At 41.1% G+C, this 11,426-nt stretch overlaps 1 protein-coding gene across 12 annotated transcripts in view; it reads left to right on the top strand.

Moving 5' to 3' along the window:
• The first annotated feature begins 4,735 nt into the window (after nt 1-4,735).
• The window catches only part of GALNT13 (polypeptide N-acetylgalactosaminyltransferase 13), a 499,062-nt gene continuing 492,371 nt past the window's right edge, over nt 4,736-11,426 (top strand). For 8 of the 12 annotated variants that reach the window (XR_013960615.1, XR_013960616.1, XM_080668540.1 and 5 more), the window contains exon 1: nt 4,736-5,248. The gene's annotated coding sequence lies outside the window, so the exon portion shown is untranslated. The remainder of the gene's footprint in view (nt 5,249-11,426) is intronic. The other 4 variants (XM_080668532.1, XM_080668539.1, XM_080668537.1 and 1 more) reach the window with 1 other exon arrangement.

Here is an 11,426-nt window from a genome sequence, read left to right as displayed (position 1 = left end):
ATGGGTGAGGTGATCAGTATATCAAGGGATATCTGCAAACATTTTATAGCCCACTAATTGGAAAGCTCAGCTCTTAGCTGGTTTCAATTTTCTTCTGAGAATTTATTACCACCTGATATAAGTGCTTATTTGTTTAGTACTCACCACACTGAAATGCAGCATTCAGGAAAGCAGAGTCTTTGTCTTTTTGCTCACATTCCCAGTGAATGTTGTAAGCACTCAATACATATTCACTGGATGAAGGACTAGATTCTAAGTTCCATGAGGGCTGTCTTTATTTTTATTTGTGTTCAGTTCTATGCTTAGCTCATTGTAGGTATTAAGGAGGTAAACAGGGTCCAGATTATAAAGATTCTCATAAGGTTTATTTGGGATTTTAGACTATTTCCTAAAAGCAATGAGAATCCACTGAGCTATTATAATTAGAAAGACATATTATTAGATTTTTATTTTAGAAAATAAAGTTATTGCTTTCTGTTTCTCTTAATAATAGTATCTCCACTCTAATATTCATCTAATATTAAACCTCTCAAAATTATATAACACCTTTTCCTTCTCCTTTATTGCTAATAATTTGCCATAACTAGATACTATAATTTCAGCAATATCTATCTATCTATCTGGATATATTAGCCATTTTTCTCCATTTTGGTTGGGGCCTTCATTAACCAGGTCAATTGTAACTGCTAAACTTATATTCCTGTCTTAAATCTATTCTCCATCTAAGTTGCTCTATGCCTCATAGCCAATTAATCTTGCAATGTTGGTCATCCCATTTATCTAAACAAATACTTTAATAACTTCTCACTAATTAAAGAGAAATTCCTAGCTTTCTATTTGAAAAAAGTACAGTATAAATCTTGATTAATTTCAACACTCATCCACATAAATTATTGCATTTAATCTTCTTGTGAGATAAGCAAACATTGCTTCTCCTCTCATTTAAAAATATAAATTCAAAGGAAAAAATGTGGCAAAATTACTATAATAAATTTCCATATACCATTCACCAAAACTTATCAAGTGTTAAAAAATTTTTCACATTTCCTTCATCATTTCTAAACCATTGTGAGTAAATTGAAGCCACTATGCTCTTTTACCCCCCCAAATATTTTATTAGAGTAATCAAAATTTATCAAAATTAGGATATTTAATAGTAATATAAAACTAATTGTAATTTAACATAAATAAAAGAGCTATATGTAGATATTACATAGACTTCATTCATAATTTACCTATTATCCTCATAATGTCCTTTATAGACTAGAGGCCTGATGCACAAAATTTGTGCAAGGGGCTCGGCTCCCGCCACCGTGGCTTCGTCTGGAAGGTCATCTGGTCTAATTAGCATATTACGCTTTTATTATTATAGATACATTTATTTTTTTCTAGCCCAGTATCCAATTCTCAATTATACATTGCATTTAGTAATTATGTCTCTTTACTTTCCTTTGGTTTGGAACAGTTATTCAGCCTTTCTTTGACTTTCATCAGAGTGATATTTTTTAAAAGAACAGAGAAGATATTTTGTGGCATTTCCTTCAATTTAAATGTCTTTTGCTTCCTCATAATTACAGTCTATTATACATATTTTTTGGTGTGAAATACTAAATAAATTTTATTGTGTACTTCTTAGTGTATTTTTTAGTCACCTGGTTCCATTATTGGTAATTTAAACCTTGATCATTTGGTTAAGATAATATTTATCTGATTTATCCACTGCAAGGAATTTTTAATTTTCTTGTAATTAAGAAAAACCTATAGTAGATTGCCGGGGCTGACCAGCAGACCCTGAGCGACGGATGAATGATTACTCTGACATAGGATTTCTGTGAAAGAGAGGGCTAAGGGACTGCCTGGATAAAGGAACCAGGCTTTTATTGTAACAGCAATTTGAGATAAAATTTATCTTTTAGATACAATCAGTAGGGTAAGTAATCTTGGGAGGACACGTGTTTGCAGTGTCCTTTAAGCAAGGACACCAAGGATTAAGCATAAGGATTCCAGTAAACACCTGGAGGGTCTGCTTGAGCATAGACTTGTTTGGAAAGGTCAAGGAATAATTAGGGGCGCTGCCTTCGGCGCTCCCCTAAATCAGAATTCTGATAAATAGGGCAGGTCATCTTCAGTGAGAAGGCTAAAAAGGGCTAATTCCAATGTAACCCTGATATTTGGGGGATAGTGATCTGAATCCATGCCAGCAAACTCAGTGTACATTCTTGATAACCTATAATTAAGTCACTACCTCCTTCCCAGATACTGGTCTTGCAGAACCTGTTACTGTGAACAGTGCACTGCCCCGGAGGGAGGGTTATTAATGCTGGCACCAGGCCAGACCATCAGATATGGCCTGGAGACTCCCAACACCTGGGGGCCTTTTTGCAAGGCCCGTGAAAAGGACCAGAAGCATAATCCATATTTGCAGGACAAAGACCACAGGGAGATATAAAGGAAAGCCCCATGCATGATTCTTCACTCAGATTTGGAAGTCTGTTCCCTGAGTCCGCTGGTGTATTATTAAACAGTGTCCCTCCTCTTCTTTGAAGCGTCCTTGGTTTTCTTTGGTCTTCTGCAACATGAGCACACTTCCCTTTGCTTGGAATGTCCTCCTTATAAACGTTCCAACCAAGTCTCATGTGCTCCCAAACAGTAGATTACAAAATTGGTCTCAAGTAGTTCCCATTTGTGTGTGCAATTTGATTTTTCAGTTTCTCCCTTCAAGACACGGAGTATTTCACTCCACCTTTGAATCTGGGCTTGGTCACATAACTTGCTTGGGCTAATGGAACATTGGCAAATGTATGTCCATGGAACCTTGAAAAGCACTCTAAATGTAGCTCACACTCTATTGTTGCTTTTTGGAATCCTGCAACTACCACTCTCAAGAAAACAAGGTTAATAGGAAGGATGACAGTCCAGGTTGAACAAAGATGAGCCATCCCAGTTGAGCCTTACCCCCAATTAGCTTGCCAACCAGTAGATAAGTGAATGAGGCCATCCTAGATCATCCAGCCCAAACTGAGCCAGCCAGAGCAGAAAATCATCCAGACAATCCATAGAATCTTGAGAAATTATAGCTTTATTTTATTGTTTTAAGCCACTGAGTTTTGGGATAGTGTGTTATAAAGTAAAAGCTAATAATTCTCAGGGAGCTACTTTGTCTTGTTTCACCCACAGCTGTTACCGACTAGATTTATGGATTCTTGCCTTAGTTAAATATTACTACAAAGATTGCAAAATGGTATTGCTATTTTTTTTTGCGATGAAGAAGGTAAGGATGGGGTATTATATTCTTCAAAGTATACATGCCTACTAAATGGCTGTGCCAACATTAGAACCCAAATCTTTTACCTGCTGGTCCTTAGCTTTTCTCAATTTGCCACACAGAGGTGAGTAGCCTGATGAGAAAACGGAACTGTATAACTCACAAGAGGGAGCAATAGAGAGAAATCACAGTGTCTGTCCCTGGTGTTATAGGTGGCACTCCGTGTCCTCACACATTCAGAGAAGCACCTCTGGTAAGTGGGTGCTCCATACTTGACAGTGGGACAGGATGGCAGGATGGACAATGTAGGCTGAAACATTAAATACAGGTCATACCTATTTAGATGATAATCAATTCATGAGAATATATAAGGATAACATCTCTAGAAATTGTCTTTTATGAGTATCAATAATCCCACTGATACTAGATTATAATTAATAATATGTTTGTACAATGTGGCTCTTAATATTTTTGAAGTTATTATATGATCCTCCAGTTTTGCCAAATAAACGAAGTAAGGGGAAGCTGAGAAGGGTGAAGTGACACTGTGAGAGGGGGAAAACACCCTTACTGGACTCCCTCTTACAAATAGGGAAACTGAGAATGAACAAAGCCAAGGGCCAAAACTAACCAAGTCACCATGGAATAAATGATGAGGCAGGGACTTGAATTCAGCAATCCCAATTTCCTGGAAGAGTCCCTCCCACATGGCAGAGGGGGATAGGTCCCAAGTCTTCAGATGCTAATACTAAGGGAATCTTAAGTATGTGCTTTGTGCCAGTCACTGTTCTAAATCTATTTATATGTTAACTCATTTAGAACCATGGTCTTTCTACACTACAAGTTAACCTTACTTAGAAATGACTGTCCATTAACATTCCTTTTGAAATGCAAGCCTACAGGTACTTCAGGGTGCGTAAGTATATTAAGCCCATACCCTCCAGGCAAAAAGAAATTCAAAGATCCATTCTTTGCAGCTTCCTAAAAAAATTAAGAGCATAAGGAAGCGTTTTGCTCTCCCAGCTCTTACCAACCAGAACACTAGGACCCGGCAGGGTGGATGAAGTGTAAGGGATAAGAGGCCAAACTGTGTTCCGTCCTTTCTGCTTAAGAGCGCCCAAAACTCAAGTTCCCCGCAGCATCTCTCCACCGCAGAGCCGACGACTGGTGTGCGGTAGCCCAAGCTTTCCCAGGGGGCAGTCCCGGACGCCTTAACATCCTCGCAGGAGGCTCGCGGGTGCAAGCCGGCTTTTGCACAGTGGGGCCCCTGGGCTGCCAGGGTCGCAGGGCGCTCGTCCGGGAGAGGAACGGACCCCAGGGTTGCTCTGGGTGGCCGTGCTTGCCAAGTATCGCGGGACTTGTGCACGTCGCTGAAGCCGCGGCTCCGGAGCAGCAGGAGGGAGCTCCGCGCGCACCGCCCCAGCCCGGGGAGGAGCAGGAGCGGGGAAGGAGGAGGAGGGCTGGGGGTGCTGGTTACGTAAATGATACTGGCCCTGTGAGAGGCCGCCTGGCTGGGTCTACGGGAGGGGGAGGGACCGCGCGAGGAGGAGGGGCTCTGAACGAGCGGGCTGGGGTGGGAGGGGGGCGGGGGCCAAGTGGCCAGGCGGCGGTTGTGGCGGCTCTGCTGAGGTGACAATGTGCTAGGAGCCCTCGCTCGGTTCCCTGCGCCCCCTCGGCCTCCGCGCCTGCTCTCGCCGCGCTCACGGAGTCCTCTCGCCCGCCGCCGCGCTATGAGGGCGCCTTTCTGGGGCTGGCCGAGACCGGAGCCAGCTCGCTCTGCTCGCGGGGAAGCGTGAAGAGAGGCAGCGGCGGGAACCGGGCTGCGCGCGGCACTCGGGGACCGGCGTGGGTTCCAGGTGAGCGCAGGCTCGGCGCGCCCGGCACTCGGCGCAGGTGGCCGGCGCCTGCCCGGCTGGGTCGGAGGCTGAATTCCGTGCGTGGACCGCTGTTCCCTCTTCGCGGGATCCTGGGCTACAATCGCAGGTCTCTGACTCTCTTGCTCCCCCTCTCTTCCTTGTAATTGTCTGGGGCGAGTCCCCTCTGAGCGGCCAGAGTGCCCGGGTGGGCTCCGCAAAGTCCTGCAGCGAGTGTCAGGGAGCGGCGCCCAGCGCTCCGGGCCGGTCCCGGGGCAGGGGCGCGGGCAGACCCGGCGAGGCGGCTTTCCCAGCTATCCGATCACGGTCTCCCGGCGCTGCAGGTACGGAGGGTGGACCCGGAGGCGCGAGGCGCCGAACTTTGTGCCGCTGTCCGCCTTTTCCTCTGCGCTTTCTCAGCTACCCGCAGAGCTGGGGGCGCAGGCCACCTTCCGCGTCTTGCTGACACTCTGCGGAGGGGCGGTTCAGACTGTCCACCCGGCAACTTTCTCCCACCAGCTGCGGGAGACCGGGGGCAGCGGAGCGCGGGTGCTTTTACACCGCCCGCTGTCCGGGACGTTCTGGATCTGGGAGTCTTCCTCTACGGTTGTCTTCCTCTTTTCCTGCCTCCCTTTGCCTGGCTCTTTGCCCCTCTGCCTTTTATCCTCTATCTGTCTCTGACTCAGTTTCTTTCTCTCCCTGGCCCCCGCAACCCTCTGGGTCTCCTTGTTTCTCTTGCATTCACCTCCCTGCCTTTCTTGGGATGTCTCTGTGTGCCTGTTATTCTGTCTCTTCAGCTTGTCTCTCCGTGTTGCCGTATTTTCTGCCTTTCGATGCCTATCTCTATCAGCCTTTCTCATCTGCCTTGCCTCGTACTCCCGAACATCAGCTCCCAGATCCCGAGGCGCCTTGGCCAGGGGAACACACCCTGATCCACCTTCTGGGCACCTTCAGGTACAGAGACCTCCCTGCTGGGAGCTAGAGGGGACGGGGGGATGGAAGCAACCTGCCCTTGACTGAACTGTGAAGTCGAGGGGCTGGGCTGAATGTAGGGCGCAAGGAACAGCCTCCCCTTCCAGGGCTCAAGGGTGCTGCGCTACTGCCCACTCTGCGCACGGAGGTTGCTGGTTTGGAGAGCGAAAGCTGCGGGGCCCCTCCCCTTACCCGGTTCCTTGGCTAGATCAATTGAATTTCTAGGTGGAGAGTCTACATCTCCTGCCTTTACAGGCAGTGGGCAGACAAACTCAGAAGCTTAGAGATCTAGTGGAAACTAGTCTCGAATGGGTGGGAGCTTTCGGGAGGCAAAGCTGTTAATACAGGAGGAAAGGAGCATTGGGGTAGGTGTGGGGGTGCGAGAGGGGACTGCCTGCTTTAAACTGCCATAGCACTGGATCCTTGAAGGGTTTTCTTGGGAGAGATCGCGGTCACTCCTCGCAGAAACACAGCCCAGAGATTTTACTTGTAGGGCTAAAGACACTTGGCTGCTCCTTGAAATTTCGTGTTTTCTTGGAGCCCTCAAATCTTTGGCTTTATATGAAGGCTGCTTTTGCTCAAGGTTGCTACTCCGTGTGTGTGTGTGTGTGTGTGTGTGTGTGTGTGTTTGCGTGTGTTTGCACACATGCCCTCTAGTGTTAAAGAAACCTGCTGGCTTTAGAATATTGAAAAGTAAGGTCAATCTGTTGGTGACTGACTTTGAACCTTCCTCATCTTGGACTTTTTTTGCATTGCATTACTAATCTTTCCTTTTCACTGATCTCTACAAACTCCCCCCTCTCCTGCAGAACTAGAACCTTAATATTCAAACCTTGTTCCAGTGACTTCAGAGATGGGTAGATTTGGAGAATTTTCATAGGTGAAGGCTGACTTTACATAAAAAGTGCATTTCTCCACAGTTTGCCACAAACCATGACTTCACACCTTTTTCCTATGCTCCTGCTCTCCTTCAACTCCATTGAGAATTTCCCTCACCTGCTCTTGTTTGTTTAAAAAATGCTTTTAATTTACCATTTCTGTGATACTCATCCCATTCCAGGGCTTACAAGGCACTGTGTCTCAGATCAGGTTTGGAGAGGAAGAAAAGAAAGCTTTTCCAAAGGAAGTACACCACTGCAGGTGTGCATTAATTAATTCTGGGTCTCAGAGTCCAGAATGGGACTGGGTGTGACTCAGATATGCACACCCTAGTTCAATGTGGGAAAACTAGTAAAAGTTTAATAAAAACTTGTTGACTGATTAGCATGCAGCTAATTATAGGCTTTGAAGTCACCAGCTATGCTTATGAGCCTATATACAAGAAGTTGCATTTTGCCTCCCCCCTCCCCGTTTTGTGTTTAATTTCGTCTTTCATGAATGGGAATAGAAGACCACTAGAAGTGATGTTGAAACATGAATCCTCTGTGCCTTTTTAGCTTAGGCACTGCTTGAATTTGCCCTCTCTGCAAGTCTTGTTGGCTGATGTTCTTTAAGTCATTGCAGAACATAGAGGCTCTGGTGATGGCATTATTCAACCTTCTTACCTGAAAGTAAACGAGGACATGACATCGTTTGTGGGTGAATGCTTTTGTGTGTTTTTTTAACAAGTGAAAAGTTCTCTCTTAAAGAATAGATGTATCAGATTAAAGTATTTGGGGGCTATAAATTGATCTGCACACTGAATCACTTATCTTAAATAATTTATAGGTTTCCTTACTGCTTTGAATATATATGAGAGGTGTGATACTACATGTATATAAGAATTTGCCAAAATACTTGGAAATGTAATGCCTCCTGATACATGATCTAGTAGGAATCTATGGGCTTCATTATCGCTTTTCGGATGATTTGATAGTTCTCTCTTGAAACAGTTGGGGATTTGCCATGAGTATTGTTCAAAATCGTGCTCAAGGCAATGTTTGTTTAAAATATTACACATCACCTGATGCTCTTCCCATTTTTTTTTGTATTTAAAAATAGCAAATACATAAAGATGAAATTCTGGTATTGGTTGAGATATGTTCTGATTTCTTACCACTAAGAATATTGAGGTACATTTAACTTTTTAATTTAATGTGCATTACTTTCAGGTTATACAGTTCCGTCAGAGTGGAATAAAATGTTTCCATTTTGCCAACTTGATTTTTAGAAGTGGTAGTTGTAACAGGAACATTACCATGTAATAGAGATTGTGCAGCTTTTAAAAACTTTGTCATTTTAGGAAGAGGGTGAGAGAACAAGCAAATTAGTATTTTTATTCTTTCTGGTTGGGCAAAAGAGAATATTGGTATTTCTGAATAACAAGAAAAGTAGGGGAAATGACTTAGAGTAAAGTATTAATACAGTCCTAACCTGTGAAATAAATAACACTATTACATGTATGTGACAGGTATTCATTGTGCTTTAAGAAAATGAACACTTTTGTAGTTCTATTCTTTAACTAATTTGACTTCTTAGACATACTCTCAAGTGGCACCTTATGCAATAAACCAATTTTGACTGAATTTTAATACAGCACCTTCTTGGGTTTGTGTCACTGTCAGCAGTAGGAATATGAAGACATCTTAAATTAATAAGATCTAACAGGATCACTACTTTGAAGTCTGAGTGACCATATTAACTAGTGGTCTACTTATTAAAAAATTTAACTGGGCTCTTGTTCTAAATCCTTCCTTCTACTCTTGTCATCAGAATAAATACATGTGAAATATCAAATCAATAATTAAGTATATACGCTCAGATTGACTCTGACAATTTATTAGAAGACATTTCTTAACATCACTGCTCCCCCCACTTATACTTATATACATTATACGTATATGTTTGAACACATAAATCACATTTACAGCTCTGACACTCTCTGCGTTGATAAACCATTTATCATTTTAACAGATTAGACTTTTGCCATTTAATTATGAGTGTACATGTTATTGAAGAGTCTAGCTTTCCATTGTTAAATTTAATACTTAGAGAGTTCAAATAAATTATGAAAATGAATACACACATTAATTTAGTTTTAGTTGGTCATTCACTTGGAGCATTATAAGAAATTATCTTTGGGAACAAAATATAAATCAAACAGACCTTATTCATTTCATACTAATTTCTCCTTGATTCAGATTTAGTCCCATGTGTATGTTCAATGTGGGAAGAAATATTTATGATAAAATATTTAATAGATTTCAGCTTGATTATCAAGACATAATTAAAGGTGGCTAAAGCCATTTGTGTGATTAATGTATGTTCTAATGTCCCTTGTAAAGGCATTAGCTAAAATTCATTTTTAACTATCAGTTTCCCAATTTTATTTTCTTAGTATATCTTGAAATATATTTATTTAAGCTGAAATTCTTAATTTTTTAGAAGTTACTATTACAGATTATTAAAAGCTGGCTGGGCCTAACGTTTAAAATGTAAATTAAATTAGGGAGATATATCTTTTTTCTAAGGGCCCAACTTCACTCAAATGTCCACATAATTAGTATAGTCCTCATGAACTATGAGTTTCTTTCTTAATGTTTACCCTACTATAATCATCCAACCTGTAGAATAGAACTAAAACAAGATGCAAAATATCAGTTTTTAAAAGTTGTTCCATATTAATTGTTAATCCTCCTAACATAACCTGGAGAAGGATGTAAGGAAAGTAGTGAATTTTCCATCATCGATATGAACATATTTGTGATCATATTTTTTATGTGAGAACATTAAACAGACTGTCTATATTAAACATTGAGACTTTTGTATTTTTTTAGAAGTACTTACTGTTAAGATATATGGGAACACAATATATCATATCAGGGTTTTAACATGATGTGGGATTAATTGGGAATCTGTTTGATGCATTAAATTACATTAAATTGTTATATAAGTCTTATTTAAGCTCTTGTAGATCATCATAGGGAAGAGTGTGATTAAACTGCTGTTTGACGCTTTGATGAACATAATACATGAGCTTAGTAACCACTGTAAACAGAAAGAGAATTTAAAGCACAGCCTACATATTCAAAATCATCCAAATTATACCTCAGAGATAGTAGTAAATGTCAACTTAGTCTCTTGTCTAATATTAATTAGCTTGATACTCTAAGCACAGCACCTCTTTTTTAGTTAACATGGATTTTGACATATGGGGAGGATTATCTTCCTGTAGACCAGAAGCATAATAACTGACTTAATTTCCTCTTGAGTTTTTTATTCTATAATTAGTTTTAGATGGAGAAGATGAGATTGATATGACTATCAGGACTCTTATGCAATACTGCCATTAGTCTAATGAACGAAAAGTGGGACAAAATACTTGGAAACAAATATACATAAGGTATAGCCATTTTAATTTATTTATGAGGGAGTTAATATGGTTAATTTAGTTATAAATTGATAAAATGATTAAAATTTATTGAATACTTAACTTTGTAATTGTTTTGTGGTTAAATAAACCCCTGACAGGATTTACCACATTTAACATTTTATCCTCAAAACCATATGAATAGTACGTAGTGTTACTATCCTGAGTCTATAAATGATGACTCACTTGCTCAGAATCGCCCAGGCAATATGTAGTAGGGCCAGGGATCACATCAGTGCTTTCTGTCTCCGAAGTCAGTGCTCTAATAGTTCTCAGTCTGACATTTTTGCTGACTAATACATTTTTAAAAAAATGAGTGCCATCCTGCATGTGAACATTTTCTGTTGTACAGTGAGAATGATTTACAAAGTCTACTTATGTCACCATCATTTTATGAAAGAGAGTAGGCATTTTAACACCAACTAAGATGATATAACTGAATCTCAAAATATAGTTCTTAAAATAAATTAAGCATCCTGTGCATTTTCCTACACTGCACTTACTTTTCTAATTTAACAAATACAGATGAAAAATTCATTGCATTTATTGGTAATTAATTTCACTACATTCTGTAAACTGCGATTGTAATCCTTGTTAGCCTAACCTACTATATAATATACTGTCTACCTCATGGACCCAAGTCAGCCACCAGGCACAGGACAGCATGGGCGTCATATTCATGACTTAATGAGACATAGACCCTAAAGCTATTCCATTCTCTCTCTAGTTGCAATTCAGGGCAATGCATTTGGACCTAGGAAAAATGCTAGCAATTGCTCTAGCTTCAGTTGACTGCTTCAATGTTTGTTGAAAGTTTAAGAGGATTGGAGGTGACTTGTTCCTTCCTGGTAGTTAAGCACAAATCACTGTCACTAAGATGGTGCCAGTCTGTGTCCTGGGATGAGGAATGAGTGCTGGGCAAAAACACAAGGTGCATGTCTCAACTTCCTCTTCTATCCTCCCCTAACCAGTGGTCTCAACCTTTAGG

Source organism: Plecotus auritus (assembly GCF_963455305.1).
Source record: "Plecotus auritus genome assembly, chromosome: 5".
In the NCBI taxonomy this organism is placed as follows: Eukaryota; Metazoa; Chordata; class Mammalia; order Chiroptera; family Vespertilionidae; genus Plecotus; species Plecotus auritus.
Note: the sequence above shows the minus strand (reverse complement) of the source record. Positions and strands in the feature narration are given on the sequence as shown.